The 26,811-nt window shown below is 41.6% G+C and overlaps 1 protein-coding gene across 6 annotated transcripts in view; it reads left to right on the top strand.

Annotated features, from left to right (window-relative positions):
• Positions 1-26,811, top strand: part of SGK3 (serum/glucocorticoid regulated kinase family member 3) — a 62,141-nt gene that overhangs the window by 4,053 nt on the left and 31,277 nt on the right. The window contains exon 1 of one of the 6 annotated variants that reach the window (XM_072852389.1): positions 20,495-20,726. The exons of 2 other annotated variants lie outside the window; for them this stretch is intronic. The gene's annotated coding sequence lies outside the window, so the exon portion shown is untranslated. 3 more of the 6 variants (XM_072852390.1, XM_072852391.1, XM_072852392.1) reach the window with 3 other exon arrangements.

The raw sequence follows: 26,811 nt of genomic DNA, 5'->3' as shown, positions 1-26,811 counted from the left end.
CGTTCCCTCACCCGGCTCTGTGCTGAGAGTTGTCTTCCCTAGCCTTTAGCAAAGGAAGAAGTAAGGTTGTATCTTCACATGACGTTTTCACTTGGTTCTTTCAGACACTCTGCGAGCATCATCTGACAAGGGGTGGGAAGTTCCTCGTTCCCTCATATTTGAAAAGCTTTGTTTTGGTGCTACAGTGGTTTTTTGTTCTAGGGCAGGAAAGCACCTGGTTAGGGGGAGTGTGAATAAGCAAGATTGGTGTCTAAATTTATCTGAAAGCTCCTTTATTCAAAGAGATATCATATCTTATTTTTTGGCAGTCATTTGAAACTCTGAGGGCGACCGGCAAGCTGCTAGTGCTAAGTGCCTTGCCAAATACTATTGCAAAATACTGCCACTGCAGAAGTTGCATAACTTCACAGACCGTTACGTTTCTCTTGGAGTAAACCAAATGGGTACCAACTTCTGATCCTTTGCCTCCGCTGAGAAGCAAGACCGACATGTTTCCAGCTGCTTCCGAGGTGCCAGCGTGCCGCTTTGCTGCTGCCATCTCTTCTAGTTCTTGCAGTCAGTTTTCCTTCAACAGTTCTTCTCCATCTCTTGTTCACCGTTGTGAAATAACTGATGGAATAGAACTATTTAAAACTTTTTCATTGTATTGTTAATTGCAAAATATTTTGGAACAGATATCAGACCAAGGAAAGCTTTGCCTTTGGTTCTGAACTCAATGCTAATGTCAGGTGCATCAAAAGAGATTTGCAGTGTCCCATGGAGTTATACCTCATATTTGAGTGTTTATTGAACAACTGTGGAATTGAAGTCACTCAGAAGTATTTATATTCATCTAATTAATAGAGGATACAAAATCTGATATCTAAATACGTGCAAACTGTGGGTCAATTTTTGAGGTCTCAACTTTTCTGCTTGCTGTTAAAATAAGCCACCAGCTAGAAACATAGTTCTTATTTTTCAGAAACTATCTTGATGGCTATTTCAGGGCTTTGCACCATTAATCTTTGCTCAAATTGATATTTTAATGAGAGATTGTGCTTGGGGGACTTGTGAGGATTATTGTCCTGTGATGTTGCATATAACATTGCATTACAGCAACTTTTCTGGATTCAGCTAGGAGGATACGCTGAAGGTGTAAGTGCTGCTTAGGGCTAAACATCTTAAGTCATGCAGTTGTTCAGGTTAGAAGGAACCTTGGGAGGTGTTGAGTGTGACCTCCTGCTCGAAACAGGCTTAACCCAGAGTTCAGACAGGGTTGCTCAGGGCTTTGTCTAGCTAGGTTTTGAAAACCTCCAGAGACGGAGGCTCCACAGCCCCTGTGGGCAACCTGTCCTAGTGGTCAATTATCCTCCCAATGATTTCCCTTCTCATGCAATGCACCACAAGCAGAGAGTCTGTCTTCTCGGTAACCTTCTTAAAGGCATTGGAAGGCTGCTGTTAGGTCCCTGTGAAGCCTCCTCTTCTCCAGGCTAAGTAAGTCTAGTCGTCTCCAACTCACCGTGCTGCAGCCCTTGACTGTCTGTCTTCTGACCCCTTCCATGCCCTGTGTAGTTCCTGCTTAAGTGTAGGAATGTCAGACATATGTATTTAAATGTGAATGTACTCAGTCTGCAGGACTCTGACAGAACAACCACCTATTTGGATTATGATAGTTTAGGTTTAGACCTTTTTTTTTTGGCATCTTAGTGTTAGTTATTTATGAACTGGGATGACTATCAAGCCCTAAAATATGTTTCATACTAAGTTTAGTAAATAAGTAAGGACTGAGCGTTCAGAAAATGAATGCTTTTATTTAAATGCTGTGGAATTTCCAGTGTATGGTATGTGTTTTGCTTTAATGTTGGGAAGAGCATGGAATAGGGATAGGAGGTAATTAAAGAAGAAAATAACTTTGGTACTCCCTTTGGATGGGATTTAAACATACCTTGCAAAACCATGATACGAGTCTATTGTCTCTTGGACGGAGTCTACGAGTTTGGAATGCCACCAAAAACTACAAAACAGAGAAAATTTAGAACAGTTCAGAAATAAAAGCTACCTGGCAAATGTACCCAGCCTGTCAAACGCCTGAAGACAAGTGCATCAAAGAACTAGGAGACTTCTGCTTCCTTGCTGCAGTAGTAGTGGTGCATCTTGATTATATTATAGAAAAAAAAAGAAAAAAGCTATGTTGTCATAAAAGGTAACTAAAAAGAGCATGTAGCATTAAAGAGTGTATAGCAATGTTTTATGAGAGGTAAGAAGTGAAGCAGAAGGCAGTTATCTAGAGTCATAGTAGATGCTGATAGCCTAGAATCCAGTTTGCCTCCTGGGGTTTTTTTTCCCCAAATACTAGGGCATCTTGTTTCATTCAAGTGTTTCATTTAAGTAACACGTCTACTGGTGTTAATCTAATCTCCTGGTACACATGGTAAATTTCTTGTAAATAAGTAATTTAGCTTGATCAATTGCTCTTGCAAGGGGTTCTGGATTTTCAGACTATCATGGAAATACTTAAGCAGCATTTTAATATTAAAATAACTAAATTTCACCCCCATCCCTCCCACATCAGCCCTTGGTCAAAGAATATCTGTTGTCTTTGGAACTGTTGGGTCTCTTTTCTGCCATCCTTCTGTGTTCAGAGCCCTGATTGAAAACATACGGGGTTTCTCTGTCAGGGGACCACAAAACTGTCCCTTGATAGTGTGCCTTAAAAACCATGTGATACTTGCAGCAGTGACAGAAAACCTGAGCAATGACATTGCTCTAGTAAGAGAGTGTGGCCACGTGCTCCGAAATTTTCAACTGTCTTAGTGTAAAGTGTTTGTATCAAGAACAAACTGTGCTGTTCCCAATGAGGTTTTACATCTTGTGTACCACAGACATTATATGTAACTCTAAAGGCATATGCCAGATAGATTGGTTTAACTTCACTTTTCTTCAGAATTTTTTGGAGGTTGGCTGCCTCTTTGGTGCTCTTTTCATGTTAACTAATATGTTATGTGGGGGATGAATAGGATTCTTTATAGAATTATCTAAAACCAGGCACTGATTTATTTGAAAACAAAGGGTTTCTTTAGAGCGAAGTTTAAGCTGGCATTGCCATGAATCCTAGAATTATTTTACATTTAAATGAGAGAACAGTGATGCACTTGTACTTGGGCTTTGAACAGCACAGAGCTGTTGACCAGAGACTCGGAGACAGCTGAGCGAATCTTTCTAGGTTCACTTGCTGAAGTTTCCCAGCCTACGTTTCTCTCCTTACACAGATAATGAAAAGCAAAGCTAAAAAGATGCTAGAAGTTGCACTAGTCCATTTTTTTGGAGGTATGCAAAATTGTTCTGCAGCGTGTGATCAAAAAATCTATAAAACCCTGAGTGCTCTGTAGCAATCTGAACGCATACTTTTTCTCTGTTTTGGTTTGGGGTTTGTGGGGTATAGTGCATAGCAGCGAAACAATACCTCACTTGTTTATAAAAAGCCTTGGGAAGAAGGGGTGAGAAAGAAGAAAATATTTACAGTAGTTTTCTACCCAATTAAAATCAGAAGGCAGACTGAAAAGGAAAGAGTTCATCTACCGTCCAAGCCAATTAAAAGTAAGTTTTGCTGCTTGGATGCTAATTTACACATCCAAGGCAATGTAAATTTAAACTAGAAGCTTGACTTAACCTCACCAATTCAGACAAACTTCAAATTTATGATTCATTTGGTTTTGGTCATAGCATCTGGGTGTTTAAGCACATTTTATGTGAATTGACGGAGGCTATTAGAAATTTGTAAACCACCTTAAAATGTTAAACTTGTGGAGTACTTCACCAGAATGTGTAAATAATGCCTGTCTTGCAAACATGGCTCTGCAACACAAGCTGGCTAGGATCCTCAGTTAAGACATTCTTATGTTTGATGGTCTCAGCCATTTTTCCTGTTGTTTAATTATCTGGGAATAAAACCAGAATTCTGTAGCTTCTCTCATGTATTAAAAGGTATCTAGAATTTCTGTGCAAACATTTTAATTGTATTTGTTGATATTAGTTGAGGTCGTTTGTGGCTTTTTTCCCCATGTTTCATATGTGTTTGTTTATAAAGAATTAAAATAGAGGTGGAAGGAGGAATCTCATAACACTTACGGGATTTTACTCAGAAATGAAACTGTAAACTTGTCAACGCGTGCAAAACTCAGTTTGCTGTTTTACATAGGAGCATCACTTGAAGCGACCTGAGAGAAATTTTATCATCAACCACCCAGTCAAAGCCCAGATAATTATTCAGGGAACCATGTTGGATGCGTGATGTGCACAGAGTAAGAAACAAATTCCTTGTCCTTGACAAGGAATCCAAAGGTGCCGAATATTTCAGAAGGTGCAGACCAATGGCCTCCTAAGGAACAGAGGATGGCCTTGCAGCTTAGAATCTAAACAGGCATGCACACACAGACGTGCACAATTTGACCCTTCTTTAGGAAAAGAAAGTTGCATCATGAAATGAAAATATGTTGATAAGAAATTAGGAACTGGCAGTGAGAAACTGGAATGTTCTTTGTCTTGGTTACTGCTTTATGACTCGGCACCTGGAAAAGATTGATGGCTTGGGTGCTTGGCCTTTTGTTTTGGTTCTGCTATTTTAATTTGTATGAGTCAGAAAGTCCCTAGACATAGGTCCTCATTTAAAGAAAAGAAAGAAAGAAAGAAAAAGACAGATTATTAGCCATGTTATTTTAAAGCAAATGCAGTTGTTAAATGAAAACATTGTGATGGTTTGTTACAGTTTATTTACAGACCTACCAAAGACGTCCATATGCCACATCAGATGTCAGTTAAAATGGTCAATATGCTGTCTGGAAACAGTCAGTGCCTGCTGCCTAGACACTTAACGCTGTCACCCCAGTCATGCTTGTTGCTGCAAAGTATTTAGATCTATCTAACAGTTGAGGCAAGCAGTGTTGTTCTGGTCTGCTAGGGTTGACCTGTCCTGCTTTGCTCTCTGCCATATGGATGCCACTGTTGGTCCCTGGATTCCTCTGGTTTGGCTTAGGGTGAGTCTGTGTTGCCGTATTAGTTCAATTCAGGAGCCTGCTTTTGAAGTACGTTCCTCGCCATATTTTGGTTCACTTTGCGGCTGATCTTGGGGAACATGAGCTGGATTCCTTTCAGATGAAGTCAGACTGGAAGATGTTCTGCAGGAGTGCTTTTAGCACCTACCGACCACAAACTGGGTGTCCTGCCCACAGGACCAGGCTAGATCTGGCTTGAAGCAAAACATACAAATCCTGCCACGCCAACATGGGTCATGTGGATGCTGTGTCCTCGACATTAACTGTTTTCCTCTCTGCGGATGTCCCTTTTCTTGTGCTGCATTACTTGCTAAGGTAGACATTGGAACAAGAACTACAGCAAGGGCAGATGGAAGCACCTGGAGCCTGCCTTTTCTCTTGACTTCATGTGCAACCTCATAAGTAGTTGCTCATGAAAGTGTAACACACCTCTGAAATGGCTCTCCCTGCAAATGGGAGTCTCATTTTTCATATTTTTCTCAGTTTCCTGCCTGTCACTTGACTTCCCTCGGTGCTTCTCCTCTCTGTGCTTTTAAACCAGTTTTCCTTCCCCTCACTTCTTGTTTGCCACCATCTCTTTCCTAGAACATTGCGCCCAGCCATAAGGTCTCAGTCTCAAGAGGTCATTTAATTCTCTCTGCCCCAAAGGTGCAACCTGTCTTTTATGAAGAAGTGTTTGCCTCAGCTGTTTTTAAAGCTCTTTCCTGGTGGAGTCTCTTCCAGTGCTTCAGTACCCTTCCATTATTTTTTTTAATGTTTTTGTCTCCCTTCCTCCAGTGTTTAACCTGAACCTTTCCTGTGCTCTTTTTAAGCTCATTAGGACTTCTCCTATCCATAGCTGACTGAAGAGGCAATACCCTTCTCTTTGTAGTAGTCTTCCAATGTAACAGCTATCCCTTAAGTGTTGGGGTTTTTTTCCCCTCTGTACTAACAACTAGCTTGTCCATCCCACCTCCCCGCAAGTCACATTTTCTAGACTACTGTGCATTCTCATTACTGTTCCCTAGACCCTCTCTGGTGGGTCTGCATCTTTCCTAGGTATTCAGACACAGAGTAAAGTAGAAGGATTTTTTTGAGTTCAGCAGATTATGGTCAGGCTTTGCACTCCAACACTTTTTTAAATTTTATATCTCATAGCAATGTTTCTTTCTTACAGCAGTATGATATTTGTCTCTTGTGACCAGCTGCCGTGTTGCCGTGTTGTTTCCCCTCCTGTATTTCTATATTTGATGTTTCCTGCCTGTGGGCAGTATCGTGTACATAACCTGCTACATTTCACTCCATCCTTCCAGATCACTACTCTGTCCTGACTATGATATATTTAAGCTTTGTTTCTCACATCCTGAACTAATATTTATCCTTCATGCATCTGTAGGCTGATTGTTAAAATATCCCGAGGCAGTTTCAAAGCCTTACTAAAGGAAAGATGTGACATCTGCGCTTTCTCTCCTGCCTATCTGGAAGGCCTGTCAAAGGAAGTTAGCAATGTGATTTAACAAATCTCTTTTGGCTACTAGTTAAGATTATCTTCCAGGTGCTGCTAATGAATTTGTTCTGGATTGTTTTCCACAGGAATTTGAAGTTAAACTGACTCGGGTCTCTTAATATTCTTACCTGTTGTTTTTTGTTGCTTTGTTTTGTTTACTCGTTTGGTTTTTTCCATCGTGTACACGTGCACACACTTTCATTCACATTCTCTCTCTCCCCTCCCCCCTGAAATCTTACCTGTCATTGCTGTTATTTATGCTAATCACTGCTTGCATTTGACCCCCTTGGTGAAGACTGATGTCCTAAACCTGATAGCCTTCTGGATGTCATCTTTCATCAGTTTTTCTCTGTGTTGACTAGGGCAGCAAGGTTTTTCTTGCTCTTAAGCTATAAACATATTGATAATAAGGATTTTTTTGTTGCTAGCCAGTTTTTTTTAATTTGCATTATAAAATGCAAATCTTAACCATGCTGATTATACCTATGTGCTTATGCAGATTTTATACTTATTGCTAGCAGTTTGATGGTGTTTCACATTCTGTGTCTGTCTTGACAAATAAATCTTGTGCTACAACTTCTGCTGTTTATTTTTACAGGGAACAAGCACAGGTTATCCCGTTGTGTTGTTTCTTGGAGGAACTGCTGCTGCTTTCTTCTGTCTCCTCTTAGTAGTGTCTCTTGTGAGGTCTCCTCTCTACCCGAGCGTGTTCACATTTGTCTTCGTTACATTTATGAGCTCCCTCTCCTCCCATTTCACGAGGTTTAGTCAACTTGTCATCTGAACTGGTTGCTCTCCATTTGTCTAGAAATAAATCTAAAGGATCTGCTGCCTTCTGTATTTTCTCCATTTTTTAATTAAAAAATTGCTAATTTTGAAATAAAAGAAGTGGGAGTCTAAACAACAATAAAGCTTCATGTCAATTCATGGGCCTTTGCTCCTTATACCATGTGGCTATCAAGATACCACGTGTTGTTAAATTCCCATTTCGGGCTTTTCTGTTTTATTTCCAAGTTGCTAGGTATTTGGTATGTAGATTTGAGATATCAAAAAAATAACCCTGGTGCTGCTAGGTATTTTTTAATGGCTTCGTCATCATTTAAACTGATTAGCCCTGTTAGTGCAAGTGGCTTGTTCTTGCAACGCTTCAGACTCTGCTAACTGCCTACCGTGCATTGTCTGTCATGTGCCCAGTGCCAGTGGATCTACCACAGTGGGAAAAATCAATTTAAAAATAAAGAGAGGGCGTGCTTTCAGATTTACAGTCACTGTACATCTCCATTTCTGGTCTGTAGAAGACAGATTTTGTTCCACAGGTTGTTGATAGTGTGCAAAGTGCAGATCCTGGACCTAAGCTCTTCCAACCATGGATTTAGGCCCAAGATTTATTTCCACTGCTTGTTCCAGCAGTGAAATGCAAAAATTTTAACAAACTCCCTTCATTATAATGAACAGTTGTGTGACTTCAGTGACCTCGGCAATTATCTCTAAATGCCTTCCTTTGCTGTTTTTGCTCTCCACTCCTGAGAGAGAACTGAGCCTTTGCACATTCACCGTTGGTGACAGCAATGATCCTAAAAGCTTACTGTCGACTTTCTTCAAATCCAGGGTGAGTGAAAAAGGCAGAAAGAGTGCTCCCACCCCACTACGGGAAGCCAGTCCGTGCAGCGTTTCCTTTGATTAAAGCTGCGACGTGTGCTGCCGCTCTTTCAAAAGAAAGGGATCTGGTTGTCCTGACCAGCATCTTAAGAGCTAGGAATAGAAAGATTTTGAAACTTTAAAGGATTATTATGTAGTCCATTGAGCATGATAAGAGGGGTGTGTGCAATAATACATACCTATATGTATAAATTTACATAGTTATCTTGGTCATTGGCAGCCACTAGGCACTCGAAGCTGCATCAAGTCCACATTATGCTGGATGTCTTGCACAAAATTAATAAAGATGACCTCTTTTCCAAAGAACTCTGCTCTGGCTTTTATTCCTAGCTGGTGAGGTAAGTCACAGCTGCAGCGTGAAAAGTATCCTGAACAGAGTGGGTGACAGTGGCGTTCGAGTGTGGAGAGAGCAGGAAGAGAGGGGTTGTGAGCAAAGTCCTGCACCTCTTGAGGGTTGAAACCCTGTGGGTTTCCTCCGGTGAGGCCAGGTTACAGAGAACGGCGAAGTGGAGAGGCAGGATGTGGCATGGTAGACAGACATTACCCTCTCAGTGAAGGTAAATGAGAAGGATGATACAATAAAAAAATGGAAAGATATTTTCTTCATTGCCTACTATTTGTTATTACTGTCTGCAGAGTGTGTTTAATTGCCTGCAAACGGTCGTCTGTGCTGATGAAGGAGGTGCCCAAAATAAAATGGTATTTAGGGTTTAATAGAATAATGAAGTAGGCAAGGCTTTGCCAGTTTGTCCTGATCACAAAATGCTTTTTTAGGCTTCTGTCTCCTTTTCTCCTGTTTTCACTAACATCTCCAGCTCAATAAGACTTACTGTGATTTTGATGTTAATTTATTTGCAGCTCTTCCTATCCTGTGCCTAATGAGAGGTTAGTTTTAGCAAACTTGAGCAACTTCAGCAAAATTTAGCAAATATTGACACATGCACCCAAATACTCCTAGGGAGCTCCAATCTCCCCGGGGTTGGCGAGTGGTCTTCCAAATGTGTATGTAACCTGGGGGTTCTGCTGTTGCTCTACACAGATGAGCAGTCAATGCTATGTAGTGCTAGAGAATTGGGGCTGGGGTGCTTTTAGAAGAAGCTAAGTAGACTATTTTTTCCTAGCTGAGTAAAAAGGCTGTCCTTTGCAAGTAATCTTCCTCCACTGTGGGATAATGAATAAGATGTGCTGGGAGTTTGGAAGACTCAAGATCTCTTCCTCATTCTACTGCAAAAACTTTCCTTGTGCCTTGGTTGAATCTTTGAGTCTGTGTTGCAGGCACATTTTTACTGCTGTTTTCATGATTTACAATGTAGCAGGTCTTAATTTTATTGTTCATTGGAATCTGAATAGTCTTGGCCAAGAAAATGCTGCTACTGGCAAAGAAAATACTACTTAACCTATTTATTTGGATTCAGACCTTGGTTTTATTTATTCTCCTTAGCCAATATCTGGGATTTTGTTTGTTTCTTTAATCTGACTTCCTTCCAAATTTGTGATACGTTCTGTGCCAACGTGCTACAGAATTAACCACAGGCCAGTGTCAGACCTATTTTCCTTTTAAGGCTCTTCAGTAAATTGACTGCTTAATTTTTCAGGTCTGGGCAGATTATCTAGCAGAAAACTTTTTAAAATGTAAGGCAAATTCCACGATTTGTGTGTTCAGAAGATACTGACAAGTATTCTCTGAAATAATTTTTTGTTAGTATCCAATTTACTTTCCTTCGTAGTAAATTCACCCCCCCACACATATGCTTGGGAGGTTTTTTTGCCTTACAAAAGAAAATCTCCATATAATTTTTTGTTGGTTTTGTTATAAAGTAAAGGAGTGGGGATTCTGCATGTTTTCCTCTCCCCTTCCCCAGACACTACAGGAAGTCATGGGCTCTGCTCTCAACTTTCCTGGACATGCAATAAAACAAAACTTCATATCATCCCATGTAAATTAAATAACTAATCCCACCATCTTCCTGTTTTCATAATCCCACAATTCGAGCATCCGCACAGGTATAGTTTGACTCTATACCTGCCCACCATGGTAACCATATTAATGCTTTCAAGTCTGCATTTATGTGAAATGTCCAAAATGTCTTTTTCTTTGGTGTTAGCTTAATGTTTTATTTGTTCTCTTTTTTTTCTCCCTCAGCCGATGGTCCTTTTGTTAGTTGATAGAAACTCTGCTGTCACTCCGTTATCACATAAAAGTGCTAAGCAGCTCTGGCTTGTGTGACTTCAGACATCCTTCCCATAAACCAGGTTTTAAAATGAGATACTAGTTTAGATGTGCAAGTTCCCAATGAATGCAATAAAATGTTTATGAAAAGCTTTATTGAGCAATTATGCAGGTAGGAATGCTGGAGCCAGGAATCAGCAGTATAAACAGCCATCTTGCTTGCTCTGACTTTAAAAGAATTACATAAAAAAATGGTTTTGTCCTCAGTACTTCCGCATTTCTCTTCTCAAAATTAGGCATTAGTCTCATAAGAGTGAGAAATAAACAGTGCTTGTATTTTCTGATTTTGAAGACGCTTCTGAATCAATCGGTGGAGGCAGATGGGTGAAGGAATGAAAATATCCATAATTACCCCGACTTTTATTTTAATGGAGATACGTGGTGAGGACCCCTTGGCCAGACATCTGCCCACCACCCCAGGCTCCCTAGGGGAGGTGGCCGTGCCAGCAGCGCAGGCGTTCCCTGCGGTTCTGCTGTGCTGACGACTGCGTGCGGGTAGGCATAAACTGGGGGCAAACAAAGGGAAAAAATGAGCAGCGTAGGCCTGGGAGAACCGCAGTTATATAAAGGTGAACGATGAAACATTATTTCTGAAGTGGGTATTTTGAAGGGCTGTTACCGCAACACTTTTTATATAAATGAAAGGTACATTTGAATCGGAAGCAATTTGGTGTAGAAGCCTGCTAGTGACTCATCCCAAACCTGAGGGGAAACAGAGCTAGTGTGGCATAGAGAGATTTTTGAGCACTTACATGGTATCTGCTTCAGACTGAAGTTAAATTTTCATCAATCCAAGAGTGGGAGATATTCACACCCTCCTCCAACACTGCTCCTATTAGCTTCCATTAGCGTGGTGCATGTTCCAGCTTGGGTATCCTCATCACCGTTGCAATTGCATCCGAACAGAGGTTGATTATTGGTAGTTTCCTGAACATTGTACAGATTCTGCACAGCTCCCACATTTTACTGCCAATGCAGTAACAACGTATTTATCAGTGCTTCAGTTCATGAGATGTATGACATCTTGAGTTCTCATAGCTTTACAAAATTCTTTATCTTCTTTTTAGAACAAAATTTATTCCTTGCTTAACTCAAAGATTTATAAAAACATTTAATGAATCGGGTTGACACAAAGATTGCCATGTAATTAGCAAACTTTGGCATTTTGCTCTTTTGTGTTCTTATGCAAGCTTAAAATTGCACTGTCATCTACAAAAATTACTTTAATTTGTACAGCATTGTTGGAGAAGACTGTAGTTGGAATAAGACTTATTCTTGATCTCTTGCCTTATAGAAGGAAAACACAGTAGCTTGGATTTGTGTGCAGGAACATTTTCATATGAAACATTTGACTAATTTGAACAATGACTGCAAGAAAATACCATGTCTTTTAAATAATCTGGTTCTTATTGTCCCTTTAAAGTGGCTGTATGTACATCAAAGCTTAACGTCAACAGGTACAATTTTGTGATAACTTCTCCTACCTAGTATTCATGTTCCATGCTGCAACCTGCAACATCTTTCTTTGTTCTCTGCAGGTCTTTGGAAATTCAGATTCCACCCAAGACCATAATAGCTAACATAAAAAAATCGCTGACCTGAAGTATTAAATACTGCCATGTTCCTTTTTAAAACTGCATAATGGAACAGTGGTCTTGAGTTAATATTGAGACTCGAGGGATTTATTTAATTGTTGCTTAGGCTTCATACTCAAATTTACAATATTCTATTAAGTGGCTTCTGCTAGATTGTCATATTACAAAAAGAAAGATACATTAAAGGAAAATTTAGTTTAGTAGAGTCCAAAAGTTGATCATCTGTCCTCTGTCCCTGCTTGTTCTTGGACATCCTGTGTTGTATGGGTTTTACCTGCTATAAGAGGACAGGATGTATCCTTATATAAATCTATTGCTGAAACTCACTTAATAGTTCAGAGCCATATACACACTTAAAACATTGACCCACAGCTCCCAGGACTGAAAATGAGCGTATTTGTGCTTGGAGAACAAAAACCAGACTCTGTAGTTGGTAGATGGAAATACATCTTCTCTGTGGGTTGGGAATAGGTTGGGCATCTGGCAAACATGAGGAAACGGCTAGATAAACAACTAAGCAAAGTCAGGACAGCAAATAATAAACTCTTACCACATTTTGCTTAAATCTCTCTCATTTTTTGATTATGAGATACAGCTTCTTGCTTTGGTAATGGGGTTTTTAAATCGCTGCTACCTTTTTTCTGCTCCGAGTTGGTGCACAACAATGCTCTAGTGGCATGCATGTGTCTTTTGACATAAACAATTTGTTAGAAGTATTACTAGAACAGCAAATCTGGTCTATTCTGTAGTTCTTAGGCTGCCTTTAAAACGCCGACATTTTGGAAAAAGGCGGTGGGCCTTTTGTGAGGGGGTGGACATGATGGGGGGACACCCCCCAAACCACTGCCCTTGTTTAGTTTCATTTGAATAGAATACCTGTACAGATGAGCTACTAGTAAATAGCTTGAAAATGCAAATACGGTGCTTGTGTTCTTGCTCATCTCTACAATCTGGGGAAGAACTCTTGACATTCTGGGTAGACCCCACCTACGTAACATTGTGTACCAGAGCATTTGTTTACCAAAGCATGTTTGTTCACCCCAGCCTGTATTTGCAATTCTAGTAAAATGTGCTGTAGCTGAGATTCAGGAGGCTGAAATAAGAAACATCCATACAGAGTTACTACCTAGAGAGCTTTTTTTCTTTTATACTTAGCTTGGCTTTGGTATACCTTCCTGCACAAACTGCTCAGATCTCCTGCAAACTCAGGTATTTGACCTGTTTCATAGAACTGTATTTATAAGCTGAATTCCAAAGAGCCTTTAAGAACAAAATGCAGGTCTTGCAGTACTATGAGTTGGGAGGTTTTTTAGCAACTTATACTGATACTTCAACTTCATGAGGTGTATTGAATAACTTCAGCTTCAAAGTGTTTAACAGCGCAGTAATTTATTACGGCGTTGTATGCATGTCTGTTGAAACTAGCCCCAGAACATGTTAGCATATACCAATATGCTGTGTATTTGACATGTGAAGCACATATTTTGCTATATATCTATAAAGCAGCCAGTTATCTTTGTTCTTGTGTTGTATATGTATTCACCCTTGTAGGACTTGGTGATAATTCAGGTCCAATGGACTTCTTTCTCCTCATATTCTTGGAAGCCATGTAAATCTTCCATGCTTCCATGTAAGCAAGTGGAGGTGGCTTGAGGCAGTATCTACACTGTGCATCTCTAAGATAACTGAAAACTAAGGTAAACTAGGCTATCAGGAGTTTAGCATTCATACTATTATTCTGCTGCTGGTAGCTGAACTAGTTTGTGGAGATTTCGCTTGGGTACCTGTTCCGGACTGGACACTTGCAGTGAGTGAGGGTAGGTGCAAGGCAAAAAGAGATCTGGGCCCAGTGGGCAACAAATACCAGTGTGTGTCCGTGTGCCCCAGTTAGTGGTGCTTCTCCTAATGACAAGGCTGTAACTGGATAATATCTCCTGGTGGAGCCCTGCCAGCTATTGCACTGATAAGTGAACAGGATGTAAACACCAGGGTTTGGGTCAGAAGTGAGCTTTGTCAGGCAGTTCATGTGCGCTTCACCGTTCCCTTTAAATGCCTTGCATGATAAGTAATTTTTAGAAACTAATCTTACGTCGTTTGCTTTATAACAAAATACATTGTTCAGCTTGCCCTAACTGAAAACAGTACTCCAAAATGGCTGATACGGCAATAATAATACATTTTGGTGTATGCGTGAGGGAAATAAAGAACTTGAGGAGGATGAAGTGAGGAAAATAGAGATGCATGTATTGAAAATGCAGACAGGATATTTCACTGCCTGATACTGCTTTTTTATCTTGAAATCCCATCATGCATTTATGCAGTTTCTACCAAAAATTGCTTGCCTCTATCAAATTACCCAGGGGTTGTTAGTGACAACATAGTGTTGTGCAAAAGGAATGAATTTTCCTAAATACATTTATGAAAATATACAGAGGCTTCAAGTAATCACGAAATGTAAACAAGCAGAACTCCTGCATTAAAGGCAAAAAAGGGTAACTCATGGCCTTACTTGTCCTCGTGTTTTCAATTTGCTTTCCACCTTTTAAAAGCCTGTCTAGTGCTTGTGACAGTAAATTGGTTTGCATGTATCTGTGTTCTGTAATAGTCATGTGTTTGGATAAAATGTGAAACTGGTTATGAAATGGATTATAGGTTGGTATAAAGATCATGAGGGATATCTGTGCTATGTCTGAGGTACGTACAGCTTTTCTACTGGAACGAATCACTCGGGTTTCCTCCCCACCACCACTCAGCCTGTTATGCTCCATTTGCTACCTTCAGATCTTTATGCGTATCAAGTACTTCCCCACAATGAGGTGGTGGTCAGGTCCATAAACTCCCTTTTCTGCAGGGTGTTTGCCCATAGTTGTTGCTTGAAACAGATTCCTTCTTGTTCTAAAAGACCATATGTGACATAACTGAACATGAAGTATATGAAGTACAGCCAGAAATCCCTGGCTTGTAAGAAAGCAACTCAGAATATAGCGATCGCTGCATCTCAGGGAATGAAAATTCTTTAAAGTGGAGTAAAATCTGGGATATGAAAGTGGCCTTTGTGAGGGGAAAGGGAGGCATCCCTAGGCAAAGTCTCTGGTACTGTGTGAGTAATGAGGGCTATGCTTGGACTGAGATGGCATCTGTAAAACCTGCCATATGTCTAATTTTCTCCAGAGATGCCTCCTCTTTTCTTCTGCCTGGAGGTGGTACCAGGACAGAACCTAACTGTTTGTATTTGTTTTGGAGCTCTGGATACTCAGCAGACAAGTAAGATTGGCCATTCAGCCCGGACTGTAGATGTTAAGAAGTCCTGCTTGGGTCTGCTGAACATTCAGAGTACAACTACTGCTTCTAGGAAGGACCAGATATATGTGCTGTGGCGTTGACCAATGTAAATGTCAACGTGCTTAAGACAGAGGTGCCACTGAACTCCTTCTTAGTGGGACTTTTCCATGTGACTGAGAGTATTTGCTGTTTAGTACAGTCAATCTTGCCGAGAGAAACTCTCAGCTGTTGGCTTCATCATCCCAGCATGTAAATGCATTGCTGAAGAGACCAAGAGCTTCATATATTTTTAGCAAAAAACACAATTGCTCTGAAGAGCACTGGCAGGGAATCTGAATTTCCAAGGTATGCAACAACGTACTTGGCATACACGTTCCCCTAGGTATGGATAAACTCGCCTTTTTAATCTTTCAGCATTACCTATTTTTCCTTAATTCCTTGTGACACTGCTGCTTTTGGAACAGTGCTTGCTTGTGTACTAGCGTTCATCTTTAGTATATGCTTCAATTGATTTAAACCAATTTTCTTCTTAGCTTCTGTAAAGAATTTCTTTGATGTGGTGCTGCTGTCATTCTTCCAGTCCATGTTATGCATACTCTGTGATGTTTGTGAAATGATGCAATTTATTACAGTTTTTCTATAATTTTCCATTATTTTGGTTTGTGGTGTTTGCTCTGCTAAGTGGGGTCCCTGTAGTGTTGTTGTAGATCTTGGTCTTGACCTCCACCAACCTCTGTGCTCTGGGACACTCTTCTTGTAAGACATGGATCATCTTCTTTGTATCTGGAGTGCTGGAAAACTGTCAGTTCAATGTGAATGTTGTTCAGGGTTGGGAAGCTTCCTTTACTTGCCAAGTTCTTGTGCTTTGTCAAGAGATAATAATGAATCATTCAGTGGTACTTGTTTAGGTGGCTTGTAGTTTCGGGTGGGTTGGTTGGTTTGTTAGGGAAGGGCTTGAAGTATATGTTTGCTACGAATCGGTCTCTTAAGTATTCATTTCAGTCCTTCAAATTGAAAGACTGTCTCTGTAATCTGAAGACATTTTGTAGTTGATGTAGCATACAAAAAGAAAGTAGGGAAAAAAAGCATTTCCCTTGCGCAGCTCATGTAAAACTGAACCATTATTCAGACTTTGCTAATAAGCACAGGCACACAGCTATGAAAATGAGTTAAATGAAATCTATTAATATGCATACATGCATTAAGTGTTACAAAACCTGCTTTGGTAAAGAACAGTTACCTGGTGACACTGTTGCTTGCACATGCACTGTGAGGTTTAAGTCTTGTCCAGCTGGTGTTTCTTCCACAGTTTGAACTCTCAGGCTTTCAGCTAAATCACTTTCCCACTGAGGGTCTTCTTATTTGATTTTATCTGTGATAGCCCGTGTTTTCTGGCAATCTCATGTGTCCGGGGAGTCTATCAGAAGACTGTTTTCTCCAGTACATGACTCTTGGGGGTCATGCTTTGCAGTGCTGAACGCCTGGTCCCAGCTGGCGCATTCCCAAGCCTCTTCAAAGTCCTGTTCCTAAGCAGGCAGTGGGGTATGAACATGGATTAATTAGGTGTATCCAAACAAGAGGCTGGGAAGCAGTGTGAGAGTAATTCATAGAAAAGGGTGGGTGCATATCTGGCTTCATACATTTTATGGAGTTTTGTGGCTGCCAAAATCCGGGGTGTTAGACAATATTTGCCCTGAGTTGCTGTGCCTGTGTCATTATGAGGCCCATCCATTGCAGCCTGAGGCTTTCCAAAGGCTGATGTCCTCAAACTGTTCAGTGCTGTGTTAGGTGGATACAACCTGCTTGGAGCTGGATTCTTTGATTAAAAGAATTGGCACATGCAAAGTTAACTGCAATGGCCAGCAGTTGTTTCCTAAGTGAAATCTAAGTTTAAGGCTTTACAGGGTAAAGGCTAACAATAATTATTTAATTATATTTTTGCAATAATAATTATTGCATTAATTATGCAATTTATTATATCATATTGCATTGTCACGTTATCATATCAATTGCAGTGTCACGTTAATGCCTTTTGGAGGGTTTTAAACAGGTGTGCATTTGGTTGTGTTATCCCTGAGCGTGAGGACTAGGGCAGAAAGCTTGGTGTGAAAAGCGATAGGCTAAGATACTCTTTTGAAGATGCAGGAACTGCAACTGAAAGCTGTGATGTTGGTGTTTAAAGCTGGTAGTGAGGTAATGATTTCAAGCTGTTACTCAATTGACCCACCATGTTTTAGCAGTAACTAAAAATATTGGACTATGCTTGTCAAGTGGTTTGGGCTGTGCTTGTTATGTGAATATTTGAATATATACTAAAGTACCACAGCATATACATATGGAACAGTGTTCACGAGCAAAGCTCCTGGCTATGTTTAAACAAGTCTTCTGCATTTGTGCTTGTCTTTGTCTTGCAATGTTTTACATACTGTGTTTTTGTCTATATAGTTCTCTTGATGTTGTAAAATTACACTTTTGATCTTTGGTCAGGGACAAGGTTTTCATACTAATTTAAGGACATTTTCAGTAAACTCAGAACCTAGTAGTTCGGATTATTGCTACCTACTCATACTGAGCTTGGAGAAACATGTCAAAGGTACCCTGCATTTCTGTGACCTCTTGCATTTGCAGTGGGTTGAGATGGGTCCTTCATTTCTCTTCCCTTTTTTCTTCTTTTCCACCCCTGCCACCCAGTTACTGGTGTTCTTCAGCAAAGACTTGAAATACTTGGGATGACAGCACAATACATGGATTTGTAACATTCTTTAGAAGCAAAGTACTGCAAAGCAGTGGAAGAGAGATTCTTTGTGTGTATTACTTGCCCAGGAAACATAAATGGGGAATGCAAGGGAGTTCCCGGGGACAAAAATGTCAGTGCGAACGCTGACCTTTACCTCCACTTAAAAGGCAAGTTGAGTTCCGTGTGTTTCTGTGTGTGCTATGCAGTTAACCACCAGGTATCCACACTGACATTAGAATATTAGCCTTTAAAAGCTCATCAAGCAAATGTGCAAATTAGGGTTTATATAAATTTTATGACCTTAACAGTGTTTTGCATGGTAAGATGCACAAGACATGAACATGCTGTGGAATTCATTCAGGCAAATTACAATTTAAGGATATGTACCACGTCGCCGCTCTCTAATTACTTAAGACTGAGCACAGCTCCAGAATAGTGAGAGGAACTGGCTCCAGAATAGTGAGAGGAAAATTAACTGGTTGACAGCCCAGTCTTCAGGGAGTTTTGAACTGTGAGGAAGGACAAATAGCCGCTCTTTATTCAAAGGTTTAGGGCTTAGACTCTGTGGCCAGGTAGACAGAGTTAAATTATCTCCAGGCCAGGGTCATCTTCTCTGCTTTCCTGGGTTGAGGCCCCTCTACTTACTGTAAATCGGTCCAGTGGCTCCGTTCAACTGAGCTGCTGACAAGTGAATGATTAACTGAAAACTATCAACCAGACAGAAGATGAACACTGCTAAACAACTGTAAAGTAAAATAACTCTTGAATACAGATTACCCGATTAAGTTATTTGCCAACAAGTTATTTTAACTGACTGAAGTTCAAAAGCTCTGCATTTCACAATAAGAAGTGCTAACACAGTTTCTTTAAAACCTCTCTATGAACATAAGGCAAATACCTTGCCTGACCTGAACAAGCAAAAGGCGGCTGTTGCTACAATGCAGAGTCTCTGGATCTAGCAGTGCCTACCCAAAAATACGAAACTCCAAAATCAGGAAAGGGCAGGTCAGGTTGGGAAAATTCCTCATTTCTTCCTGTACGGACTCTACTGAAATGGAAGCTTGTGATCCAGTTGACCTGTAGCTTGTGTGTACACAGTTACAACACGCTAATCAAAACACTGACGTATTTTAAATTCTGCCAGGCTGCTTCTCTGGTTTGTTTTTGCAGCGTGCTTGGATGACTGTCAGTGTCTGACACATGAGTGTAGTATTATGCAGGAATACTTCTGCAGCAGCAGAGTCCAGAAACAGGATCTCCCGAATCGCTATTTGCCAGATGCTTGCCAATACCTGCGACTGTTGAAATGCGCATCATCATGTCTCCTCAGGCCCAAATACAAGTCTTGTGAAGACACGCTTGCAGAACATGAGGCTTCTCCATAACCAATAGAACAATTTCCTGATGAAAACCTGTGGGGTTTTGAGGGCACCTAGGTGTTAACATCAGTTAAGGCAGTGGTACAGGCTACGGTGTTTTCACACTTGCTCATTTTTTACATGGCAGTTGAAATCCCAAGAATAATTTCAGGTATTTGTATGGAGGAAGTGAAAATGGCGTAGGCTTTCACCTCATCCTGAGTGTTTCTGTTTGCATTAGATATTCTTTGCCTCTTTAAGCCTTGCCTGAACGATGAACACACATGTTTAGAGACCACAGCAGATCCTCAATAAACACGAGGTTTTAACGTAATGGGTGCGGTGGTCTGTTCTGTTAAACTGAATCCATGCCAACTCCTGGCTGTCCAGCACTTTTAGATCTAGTTAACAAAGCGGAAGTGATACTGCCGTTGAAAGAGCTTTTTTCTGGAATTTGTATTTTTGTAACTGCTTTATGGCCTCAATCTGCTCAGGAAAAACTTACCAAGTTACACTTTGTTTTAAGAGGTCTAGTTGAATTTTAACTGGGATATTGAAACTTACCCTCTAATTTCAGAGCGTGCAGAAATAGTTCCCGAAATAGTGCTAGATATTATGCAAACCTGTCTCATTTTTCTGCGTTATTCCTTCTGCACATGCGGAAGAAGGGGGAGAGCTTTCACTACGGCAGCTGGTCGGTTTAATGACAGCCTTGCCAGTGGATTGCGGGCACCCCTGAACACACTGAAGAGTTAAACTGAAATCCCTCTTGTGCGCACTTATTTTTTTTATTATTATTATTTTTACCAGGCTGGCAGCTTTGCCGCTGCTGATTTTCAGGCGTTTCTGTAGGGAGCCGCCCCGCAGAAGCGGGAGCGTTCCCCAGGGGCTGTGGGGTGGGCTGAAACCTAGCGGCGGGGACAGGGAAAAGTGGGAACTTGTAATTAAACAAAAAAAAAAAAAGGTTTTTTAAAAAGAGGGTGAGGGGAAGCCTGGCCTACGGCCCGGGGCGAGACGGGGTCTGGGCCCCGCGGCGGGCAGCGGCTGGAGGCGGCGCCCGGCCGGCGGAGGGCTGCGCGGGCAGGCCGGGCCGCGCCACGCCCGGGCCGCAGCCTGGCGCCGCGGGGGCGGAGGGGCGCGGGAGGGCGGCCGCGGCCGGGCGCTGGCCCCGCGGGCGCGTCCGTGGGTGGGCCGGAGCGGCTCGCTCGGCTCCACGCGCCGCTCGCGGGCTCGGCCCCGCGCCTCCGCCGCGCTCGTTCTCCTTGGGAGGAAGTTCACCGGGGTTCGCGTTCCTCTCGCTCCTTTCCCCGCCACCCGCCCGCCTCCGGAGCGACGGCCGCACGTGCGGGGTGCGTGGGCGGGCGGGCGGGCGGGGGCCGCGTGCGCCGCCGTTGCCGCTCGGCGCGGCGGTGAGGCGCGGCGAGGAGCGGCGCCGGGGCCTGCCGGGCGCCCCTCCCGCGGCGGCGCTGGCCTCTCTCCCAGGTGGAGCCGCCTCTCGCCTTTTTTCGCCGTTGGGGCCGCGCGTGCGTTAGCCCGCGGAGCTCCGGGGGCGGGCGCGGGGCAGCGGGACGCCGCCGGGCAGGAGATGGCCGGGCGGGGGAGCGGCGGCGGGCGCTGGCGGGGGCAGCCGCGCGGCGCCGCTGGAGCGGGAACGTGAGAGATTTGTAACTTCCTAGAAATCGGGGAGCTGAGAAATAGTTGTTGGGGTGAAGGCGAGCGGCTTGGCTTCATTCCCGAGCTCTACGCAGAGCGCGGCGGAGCCGGCGTCTGGCTTGTGCGGTAGGTAGGCGCGGGTCCATTTTAGTTGCCGCGCTGCTCTGCCAGTCGTTGGACGAGGGGTATGGCCCAGGGCGTCGTCTGCGCCGTGTTTACTCTTCTCCCTCCGAGTGGTTTGCAGCCAATAGGTAGCTGGTGCTTTGGAAGAGCGCAGCGAACCTGAGAGAGAATACCACTGTCCTGAAAAAGGACAGCTTTTTAGGCAATGCTGCTTTGCAGGGATTCAGGTACCCTCGAGGAATTTAATTTTGTGGAGGTTAATTAAAAGGCAGTTGTAAAGTATTAAGGCTTAAGCTGTTTTGACAGCTTGTCTTTTTTTAATATGTGAATTTTCCTCCTCTAGCAGCTCTTAAAGGTGTAACTGTTCTGCTTCTAGATGTGCAGTAATTTCGCAGTATGGAATGTTCATTTCTTATTCCTCTTTAAACTTGAGATACGTTTTCGTGCTGGTACTGCATTTCATTTCAACACAGTAATGTCACTTGAACGCCGTTATGGTTCTTCCAGTTATTTGGCACTGAAGATTTCTGTGAATATCACTTGCCGCAGTGTTCTTGTAGCTATGTTTTTTTGTAACTCCTCTCAAACATATATTAGGTGTGTTTATAGACTCATGCAGAATTAATCTGTATTTTTAAAGGCTGCTGTTACTCCATTTTGGGCTCTTTTAAATGTTAGTGTTGCTTCAGTCTGAGTGTCTAAATATAGTTCTGATTTTTTAAATTTTTTTTTTAGTCTTCACCTGCACATCAATCTTCTCAATGACTGTAATATGAACTAATGATGAAAAAGGAAGGTGTCTATGAAGGAGTGTTTTCCTGAAGGCTTTAAGATACTTTAAACTTCAGGAAAAAATGTTATTAGCTTTTGGAAAGCATTTTGGAAAGTTCACTGTTAATACTGTCAAGGTAGTCTCCATGCGTGGTACTTCTAACAACTTAAAGCTAGAAAACTGACCTATTTCTTAAAAGATATTTTGAAGAGACTCGTTTAGGTCAGAAATACAGCAGGTGTTTGGGATACTAGTTTAGGTCAGAAATTTGCACATGTCAGTGAGAAGTACTGGTTGTTTTTAACAGCCTTGACAATTTTAAAGCTGAAGAAGTAGTTACTAGTGGTGACATGATGACGAATTGTGCTAAATTCCCTTTCCAACTTTAATTTTCACCTTTGATGGTAAATTACAGCCTCACTACATGTGACATTATTGCACCAAATTCTGTTATACATGCATAAACAGCTATTCTCTGAATCCTTATAGAATTGAAACACGTTCTTATTCTCTGTGCAGCACTGAAATATGTGAGAGGTTAATGTATTCTCTTACCTGCAGGAGTTTGTAAACTGCCCTTGAAGAATGGACATAAAATACTAGCTGTAGTTGTACTGATGTGGCATGAGGAATCAAGTGGTGGTGAACTGGGCATGCGATTTAGATCTTGGTAGAGGCTCTTTCTCTTACTTGCCTTTTATATTCCAATATTTAAGTTGTTGCCTTTTCATTATCCAACAGCTTTATGGTTCTAGGCAGCTGTGAATTCTGTAGAGCACAGACTTCAAAAGTGTGTTTTCTGGATTGTGAACTGTAGCCTGGATTTCCACATTTCATTATTTTAAAATCTAGATGTATTCTGTGGTATGGATTTTATCCTTTTGCCAATTATAGTACACAAAATCCAGTAACTTTCTCCATGTTCGATGCATTAGCACTAACATTAATCTTAAATAGATCAGAATTCTCTTGTGTTTATGTAGTGAAACAGAGGGAGAACAGTTAGTGACTTCTGTTGAAGGTCATGTAAAAAAATGGGCAGTATATCTGTAATTGAAATGTAGGGTTCTCTCGCTTAATCTTCATCAAGAGGGGCAAAATGAGGCTAGGATTATTTGCTTTGTGTTTACTGAAGCCTGACTGCCCTCTTACGTGGAACTGACTACGTTGCAAGTGGCTGGTATCAGCTGTCTGCAAGACCTCTTGAAAGTAGCTCACAGTGCTGTTGCTACAACTTTTGATCTGTGCTATCCTTAGGCATCTACATTTAACTTTAATTGGACCTGGTGTGTAGGAAGGCTGAGGAAGCATGCCAAGAAATGTGCAGGTAGCAAGTGTAATGCAAAGTTGATTTTTTTAATGTGCTCTGCTCTTTGTGTAAGTCATACTGTCTGAGGCACATAGTGACCTTTCCAGATACTATGGACACAGGCTAAAGATGAAATTATTATGGACCTGTGTTCAGGATTAAAAGACAGCTGCCTTTTATTGGCTGTATTTGTTCTTTAGACTCATTTTATTACTCAGGGTTTGCTTACCACAGCAGAGAACCTCTGTTCTGTCATGTAATAAACACGAATGCAAATTTCATCCAATCCATGAATCTTGTTATATGCCAGTTAGAGTAATTTACTGAAGCTTGTTTTGGGAGGTGGGGTAGAAGGGATGTTCTTGGGTGCAGCAGAATTGTGGGAAGTAAATGTTTGCCTGACTTCTCCAAAGTAAATTTGATAGAGACAGAAAAAGAGGAGTTACTTCTTTCCCTTGGTTGAGTTTCACTTTATCCTTTTCTACAAGTAGAAAGAATCAGTTGAATTGGACTTTGCCCACATTGCTGCAGAGTAGTGGTTTGCTTTCCATAGTGGTAATACTGAAGATTTTTAAAAATGCAAGGTAGTGGGTGGGTGTTTAAACAGGGAGCAGGCTTTTTCCTTTATACCAATGGCTGAATTCTCAATTCTCCTCTCAAATTGTAGTTAGAAGGGAATATGGAAATAAGCCAAGGATTGGCCAGAGTATTTTGGTTAGTGCTCTCCTTTTTCTTCAGCTGTAATATCTCTAGAGGTTACACTGGTGTTCAGTGTTCTCGTATTAAAAATCATACGTATGTAGTATTTAAAAGGATGGCCTATGTGAAACCTGTTTTCTTCAGAACCTAGTTAGTCACCAGCTTCTGGCCATCCATCTCTCTTTACAGATTAGCAATCTGTGTTTTGCTTTTGCCTCTTGCTGAAGCATGTGACTTCTCCTGCAGTCCCTGGCTCTTCTCATCCTGTATTTCTGTTGCATTGGATTCTGAGTGTCTTGTCTCCCTTTTCCTGTGTGTCAGCTGCTTGTCTGGCAACAAGAGTGGGACTCTTCTGTTTCATCATACAGTGGTTGAGAAAAAGTTGACTTTCTGGGCTTTCTAAAAGATTGTGTAACGTTCAGTGATATGTTGAGTCATTATCAGGGTATTTGTGGAGAAGACTGAGGAAGTGATGAAAAGTATGCCAAAGATGATACTTTCTCTAAAGTAAGAGGAAATAGAGTAATGTTTATAGTGAATAATAGGACTCTCTCCTCTATCTTGCTTTTTGTTTCTGCATATGCAGGTTCCTTCTGTAATTGCAGTCACACTCAGGTGAGATTTTCAGCAGTGGGTTTTACTGGTGACTTGGTCCTAGAGTAAGTCTTTCTGGGTGGATGGTGAGTGTATAGGGAAATGCCTCTTCTGTTCCAAAGGGTGAGTGTGGATCCTGGTGATTCTTCCAAGTGTGCTTGAAGGGAGACTGTCTTTCGGGTTTTTTGACTGTTCTTGTCTCTGCTCCCCTTGTATTACTGGAAGAGTTGGAATGAGTGTGATAGATGATTTGCACCTGCGTTAGAGGTGTTTAAGGCAATTTGGCTACAGCTGGAGAATACTCACCCAGCAGGTGAGTACACAGCTTCCTAATCTAGTTTTGAATATTCTTGGCAGAGATTGACTCATAAGCACCCAGAACAGGGGGTTTTGGTTATACAACGGTATCATCTTCAGGCCGTTATCATTTAAAAAAGAAAGAAAATGTTTCAGTACAGAATAAAACAATCAAACTTCAGAAACCTGTTCTAATACAGTTTGAGCCTTGCTTATGTAGAAAGGAGTAAAAGGAGGTTGCCATGTACCACTAAATGTTTGCCTGTTGCATCCAGCTATTATGAGGTTGCACAAAATATTTTATTGTAAGGCATTCAGAAAATTCTTAATTTGTGGGTATAGTAGATCTATATATGTTCTCATAGTGTCACGGTTCTGTTATTGCCATGCTCTTACTTCACCAGAGGCAAGGGTCAGCCTGAAATTTGACATTGTTGTGGCTTCCTGTAGGAAACAGTGAAAATACTGGTTGCTTTTTGACAGCCGCCATGGAGAAAATAGACAGTGTAGCTGTTGGTAGGCTTGAAACTTTACTAGGAGGATGTGTGACTTCTGTTCTCCTCTAATGCATTTGTCTGTGCCTTCCCCTGTTCCAGGCCTAGATACTGTAGCAACTTAAAAGTTTTAGCTGTTTCTGGGCAGCACTGGTCTCAGTGTTAACCTGTCTTGCATTATCTACATGCTCTTTCACTAGTGCTCAAGTGTGATTTAAGGGGTATTTATTTTGCTACCTGGTTTTCTAAAGTTCCTTCTCCTTTGTGCCTGTTATCAAAGTTGAGGCTAGGGGATACTTGTTCTTAGTTACAGAAAAAGCTATAACCAGAGGCAGAGACTTCTCAACTGACAGTGTCTGTTAATTTAACTCGTATCTGGCCACCCTCAAGACACTGCAGTTTTCACTTTTGAAGCTGTGGATGAAAATATGCCTCTACTGTTTGCTTCATGTCTCTACCATTATTACTTTGTTACCACAGCATTAGGGGTTTTACCTGCTACTCAAACTACAGCTGTGTTCCTAAATTACAGCATGGCAAAGATTAAGGCAGAACTATCCCTATTTCTACAGTCAGACCTACAGTTCAGATACAAGAAGCTCTCAAGAGCTGATAGACTCGTGGCAAATAGAAATTGAAAGAAAGCTCTGATCGTCTGGAGCTCAGTAGCAAACTGGTAATGCACTTTTTCCACATTTGTCAGTTCAGCTTAGTGTTGGTGACCCAGGCACAACTCGGAGGAGATGGCTCAGGGAAAGAAAATAATAACAGTGATCTTCCAAGCAGCTTAAAGAAAGAAGTACGAACATTGCAGTTTCAGCTTATCAGATGATTTATTCTTTTTCTTCCCAGTAAGATGAATAAACTCTTCCTGAACTAATCTGGGTGACACTTCCTCCTTTTGTTTTCTGTAGATCTTTCAACTTCAGATCTGGAATAAAGCTCAGTCTTCCAAGTGATATTCTTTGCACTACAGCTTTTAATCCATACTGCTCCTGTACTGGTATCTAAAACTATGAGGCCAAGAACAAAAAATGAAAGGGATGAGAGAAGCACAGCCTATATTGTGAGAATGAATGCAAGCATGTTAGGATCCTTTGTAATGAATGTCAGTTTACAAGAGGAGAAAGATGGTGAGTGATATTAGTCAGGGAACACCTAATCCATTTTAAAGCTTTATTTGTTTTTCTGTGATGAGCAGGAAGACAGATAAACACAGGGGCTTGTGCCCAGTTCCTGGTGCTGGACCTGAAGTGGCTAAAGATTGACATAAGTGCTTAGTAAAGTCTAAGCTTAGTGAAACACTTACTGAAAGTGGTGCCTGTTGACTACTTTAGTGGACCTCTTATGATGGAGAAGAGCACAGATCTTAACTTTAGTGTGTGGCAATGGGTGAAGAACAGTCTTAATCCCATGCCGGTATAAAATTGTGGAAAATGGGAACCGTGCCTTATTGTAATAAAGCTTTTAACAGTGGCTTGCCAAAGGAAAAG

This window comes from Ciconia boyciana, chromosome 2, assembly GCF_034638445.1.
Source record: "Ciconia boyciana chromosome 2, ASM3463844v1, whole genome shotgun sequence".
Lineage (NCBI taxonomy): Eukaryota > Metazoa > Chordata > Aves > Ciconiiformes > Ciconiidae > Ciconia > Ciconia boyciana.
The sequence above is the reverse complement of the archived record's forward strand: the minus strand, read 5'-3'. Positions and strand labels throughout refer to the sequence as shown.